The following is a 6,000-nucleotide window of genomic DNA, read 5'->3' on the forward strand; positions in this document are numbered from 1 at the left end:
GCTGGAATGTGGAGCAGGTAGGGCGTGTGAAGTGGCGGCCCATAGTCCCCGTTCCTTGGTTCCTTCCCGCGGGGCCGCGGGGCGCGCCCCGCCCCCGTTGGCCAATAAGCGGCTCCCTTCGATATCAAAGCACCCCTTCTTCTGGCAGAGTGTCGCCTTTCGTCTCGTCGCGACGCTTCGCCGATGAGGCCGACCAGCCAGGCGGCCGCGTCGCCATCGGCAGCCCTTGACGCCAGCCTCCCCCTGCCGCCCCCGTCGCCGTCGCGGCCGGCGAACAAAGCCCGTCTAGACTTCGCGCAGCCTCGCGCGCCTCGCGCCAGACTAGACGAATTTTCCGCCATTATGAGAGGAAGAAAGAGGGTCGCGTCGGGGCGACTCCACGTGGCCGCGATATACGCGGGGAGGCGCGGCGCGCGACGCGAAAGAACAACAACGAAAAGACGGTTCTCTCCCCTCGTTCTTTTTTTTTGTCACTGTAGTGTCGCCACACACACACGTTTCGTGTGGATAAATGTCGAGGGTCGGCTTCATCGCGGCTTATCCGAGTTTATTACGGCTTAGTCTTCCGGTCGAGCAAAGTGTCGACGGCGGAAAAGAGTTTGTGGAACGACGTCGCCGTTAGCGGCGTCGGCCGGCTTGACCAGGCTTGACCTGCCGCGGGACGGCGCGCCCCAGAGGACGGGCTGCCCTTAGAAGCACGCGCCTGGCCCTGCCTGGCCCTGCCTGGCCCTGCCTGGCCTGGCCGCACGGATGCCGGCTGGAGTCGCCACGTCGTCACAAAGCGACCGCAAGTGACCGACGCGCACGCCGACACGCGGCCGCCGGCCTGGCGGTGGGGCCGAGAGCGGCCACAAATGAAGGCGGCGGCTGGCCGACCGCGGCGAGCGGCAAGGACCGAGGCCGGCCGGCCGGCGGGGCACTGAGGCACCGCGGCACCGCGGCACCGCGGTCCGTCATAATGAAAATCCCGTGTCCGGCCGGGGCGGGCCGGGGCCAGGCGGGGCAGACCGGGCTGGCGGCCACCGCGATACCGGGGCATGCGCATCGCGTCGCTTGAATGTAACGATTCGTCTTGTGGCCTGCTGGTAAACACCCGTCACCGCGCGCCCGTCTGTGTGTGTGTGTCTGTGTGGCTGTGTGTGTGCGAGTGGCGCGAAGCGGGCATGACGCGGCGCGCACTCTGGCCACTCCCCGCGCGGACCACACGCGCGCACGCACGCCGCCGCGCCCGCACCGGGAGTACATTTCGTTATCGGTCCAACAAGAGCGCAGCGTGGACGGTGGGCGGGCGCCTCGCCTCGCCCGCCGCGCCTCGCCGCGTGCCGACCGACCGCCGCCCGTCCGGCTAGTCTAATCCGCCCGTCGGCCGCGGGGCCGCGAGCTGGCCGAGCTGGCCGAGCTGGCCGAGCTGGCCGCCAGTCTCTCTGGCCTCTGGTCGGTCGCCACCGTGCGCCGCGTCCATTCATCGCCGCGGCCCAAACTGAATGGGGATACGAATGTGCAACAGGTGTTGCGCCCTGCCCGGCTCCCTGCTCGACGCCCTGCCCGACGCCCTGCCCGACGTACTGCCCGAGGCCCTGTCCGACGCCCTGCCCGAGGCCCTACCCGCCCACGCGCAACAGGTGCAGGGCCAGGGCCTCCAGGGTGACGACGGCCAAGTCGCTGTGCCAACGAGGAGACGAAAGGAACTAATTTTCGCTGGCCAAACAACAACGCCACTGTGAAACGAGTGGCGGTGACTGACAGTGTAGCAGAGTCGGCACGTTACTCTCAGAAGGGAACTTGGCGAGTCAAAGAAGCCGCGACGCTGCGGCGGCCAAAACGCCTCTTTCCGGACAAATACGCGGACCGGCTCGAACAAGCCGGGCCATTGTGCCATTGTGCGGCCAAGTCCATTCTGCAGTTGGCACCTCTAGAGTGGCGGCTCCTCTAGAGTGCCACACGCCCCGCCCCGCCCCACCACAAGGTCAAAGGCGAGACCGCCGAATCCGCGCCCCGCCTGGAGGACGCTAGCCTCCGCGGTCCTTAATTGCTGCCGAAGCGCAGGCCGAGCAGGCCGTGCAGGCCGTGATGTACGGCTGCACCGACACGGCGGCGCGATAATCAGACGGGCGGTGCTCCGCGACGCGCCGCAACGCCCCGCAACGCCCCGATGAAGCACTGCCGCGACACGGGTACTTGTCGCACTTGTTGATCGGTACGTGTGGCGCCTGCCGAGCACTGCCCTGGCACTGCCCTGGCACTGCCGAGCGGCCGGCTGGCATTGGCCGTGCCGCAGACGGGCTGGCGCGCCGACGGGACGGTCCGTGAGTGCGACAGAGACAGAGCGACACGAAGCCACTCTTCGCCCCTTGGTCTGCTGGCGAAATACCCACTGCGACCCTCTGTTCATGAACCCCCGTGACCTCCGTTCTCTCCTCTCGCGGTGCGGCCCTTTTCATAGGCCAAGCTCAGGGAGTCCTCCAAGGACAGGACCGCTTTTCTTCACGCGAAGGTAGGCGCCTTGCGCGTGCGAACGGCGCAGGTGATGACCAGGCCGGCCACCAGTTGCTCAGAGGGTCGCGGCCGATGTCGCGGCTTCCAAGTCCTGCATAAGCCGGTTATCTTGAGGTGGGTTCTTTTCTTTCTAGCCCAGGCTTCTGTAAACTTTCATATTCGCGCGAATTGATCGGTTGTAAGCTGAAGAAACGGCCTGGACCGGGGAAGGAGCGGGGGGAGCGACGCAATATCCATTCGGTTTCGGATACGGCCCGGCAGGAAAAAACCTGGCGTTTAAGTCCAGCCTGTGCATTGCGGCGCGCGGCCTCTGACGGGAAGCTCTATGGCTCGGCTGTAGTGAGGTTCATAACAAATAGGTCCGAGATCGAATCCCGACTGCAGGTCGCTTCGCCACGCGACACCCCGCCACCTTGCCGCCTTCGTATGGAACCCACCTCAGACCCCTTTTGGACCCCTTTCTCGCGGCTAAGGGTGTCTGCGGCTAACACTTTTAGTGGTGCATCTAGGAGGTACCGTGAGAACCCTTTTTACACACTTATCACCCACTTTTAGCACCCACAACGACGTGATCCATTTCTGTACGGGATGAGTGCGACAGAGACAGAGCGACACGAAGCCACTCTTCGGAATTGGTCTGCTGGCCGAAAGAGCCGGAGAGGAAAGAGACCTCGCCTCGCCCCGCGGTGCGGCCAGGCCAGCCAGGCCGCCTGCGAGGTAGGCAGCCCCGCCGACCTGCGCAGCGTTGCGGGCCGGCCTACCCTCGAGTTCGCGGGCGCTCGCAGCACCCGTCGTGATAAGGTTATTTTAGGTTTCTTTTTTCTCCACGCTTTTTATTCTTTTTCGCCCGCGATTTGGATCGCGTTGGTAAGCTGAAATACGGTCCTAGCCAAGTCCCCCGCGTGAGCACTCAATAATCCAGCGGCTCGGGCTCATCCGAGCCAGATTAAAAGAAGACGTAAAGCCTGATTTGCGGCGCCCGATGGTTTATCTCTTCCGACCGTATGAATAAAATGTGTTGCCGAATACGATTACCCGAGCAGGTTGCGCCGCCCCACCACCCCGCCCCGCCGCCCCTCCGCGTACGGCCGCACGGTGACTGCGGGTGGAATATCCGCGGCTGCAAGTGCGGGGACGACGGGCCTACATTTTACTCGGGGATAATGAGGTGAAACGGGGTGGACTTGCACTTGAGCTCAGTCGCGTTAGAAGCTCCGTCCGGCAGGGGCGTGGCCTTACACCCCCCCCCTCTCCCCCTTTTCCCCTTCGCTCTCCTGATCCTTTCTGCGGAAATGCTTCGCTCCGAGGAATCCCTATATCGGCGCCACGGTCCCTCCCGGCCCGGGCCCCGCTGTCAACACAATTGCCGCGACAACAAATCATCGGGCAGGCCGCAAGCAGCCGCAAGGCAGGCGGGGCCGGCGGGGAGGACCACTCAGGTTCATTCAAAACACCTCCCGGCGGAGTAGAAAAAATAAAATAACGTAACGCCACGGATTTAGTCGCAGCTATGAGTGGAGTGGGTGCTTTCATGTAAGTTTTCCCAATGAGTGCGCCACTTTCGCTGCGTTCATTTACAAAAGCGCAATCTTCAATAATGCGTCCAATTTGCTTGATAGTTGTTCATGATTTTCTTGTGTGTGTTGTCTCATTCGTTGGGCTGATTGCTCCAGTTTGCCACCACTCCCTCGCCGACGTGTTTCTCGCAGCCGCACTTGTTGGAAATCGCCGGCCGAATGTTTTTCCTCTCGCTTTCGGTGTAGTCCCTTCTCTGTTCGTGACGCCGCCACTTGTCCGGCCGGCGCGCCGCTGCAGCCACTGCAGTGCAGCGCGCTGATGGAGAATCTGTCGCCAAGAATGCGGCGCGTTCCGAACAGGCGTCGGCCTTCGGGCCTGGGGCCCTCGGACCTTCGGGCCCCTCCGGTACGCGTTCGGGAATTTTCGGAGACTCCGTCCGAACGTGCATTGCCGCCGAGCCGCGGATGCATACGGATGCTTCGGATACTGCGGGGTGGAGGCGCGATTTCGAGACCCGATACGAGTTTGAGGCATCGCATGAGATGGACGCACGTACTCCAGAAGGCGTTGAAAATAAACAAAAACTTTCCGATTTTCTTGTGACCGCCTTTTTCCTCTTCGTTTGTCGGAGAAGGAAAGAGGCAGAACTCCTCGACACTCAAACTCGATTTCGTCCGAAGAAAAGTTTCCGGGCGCATGGGCAAAAAGGCGACTGATTGCGAGGAAAACGATGGAAAATAACCCGGCGCGAGCGCGCTCCGTTCGGTTTGACACCACTGGAATTAATGATGCCTGGCCAAGTGTTAACAAACAGTGTAAGGACACAAATTATTTATGGCGATCTCCAGTAACTGTGTAAACGTTCCCAGAGTTCCCACATGGACGCGCATCGGCGCGCTCTGCCGGATAGATTTATAGGGAACCTTTCAATTAAAATTTAATTTGAGTGACGTACCGGATTTTTATGTTGCGTTATTTCATGAGCGTCATCTTGACGCGCCCCGCGCGTGTGACTTTGGGACGCGTCACGTGGAGGATTCGGGGCTCCGGCCGTCGCCCCGGGTTCGACTCCCGTTGGGGCGGCCGGCCCCGCTTTTCGGCTTGTTGCACATTATTGTTGTTCCGACTTGCCAGCCACTCGGGCTGTCGCGCCGCGGCCGTGGGCAGGCGACCCAGACGACCCAGACAGTATTCAATATTGGCGGAGAGGAGCAGGTTGTGTCTGCCTCCCCCCCCCCCTCGCACCACCCCCTGACCTCCCCTTATCAAGAGAGGGGGTGTGCTCTTTCCAGGCCGTCGACCTCAGCCCACCCCGACTGCCCGGGCTTCTTCCCTCTATCTCTCTCTCTCTTTCTCTCTCTCTCTCTCTCTCTCTCTCTCTCTCTCTCTCTCTCTCTCTCTCTCTCTCTCTCTCTCTCTCTCTCCAGCCACCGAAGGTGGTAATACCCTGTAGCTTCCAGGCTTTGTTCCCACGCTGGGACCGGCTAGGACCTGGACACCGTTGCCTCCGTGTGCTTGTGTGTGCTTGTGTGTGTGTGTGTGTGTGTGTCTGTGTGGTACTAATGTTAAGGCGCTCTCACTCACACATACACACACACGCAGAGGTGCTGACAGGTCGGCCATCCCGGGAACGGCAGGACTGAAGGTAAGGCACATAGTGTAATTGAATGCGTTAGAGTAATGTGTTTGTGTGTGTATTTTTAAAATAGATTCACAAATTTACGAGCACGGACACTCTGCCCGGTGGTGAGAACACGCACTGAAAAAATGAGGAATGTTTTCTCACGGTTGTGCGGGGTGATTTCGGTCAGTGAAAGGAATCCTGTTTTACGGACTTGGTTGAAGGAAAGGTGTCTCCGACTGAAGGGCAGACGACGGTAATAAAGCACCCCGATGGCATCGCCGTCCGTTCACACATCCAGAGGAACGGCTGCGGCAGCGTTGACGAATCACAACAACCATCTCAGGTGACTAACAGCTTTTTTT

This window comes from Thrips palmi, unplaced genomic scaffold (genome assembly GCF_012932325.1).
Source record: "Thrips palmi isolate BJ-2018 unplaced genomic scaffold, TpBJ-2018v1 HiC_scaffold_15, whole genome shotgun sequence".
Taxonomy (NCBI): Eukaryota; Metazoa; Arthropoda; class Insecta; order Thysanoptera; family Thripidae; genus Thrips; species Thrips palmi.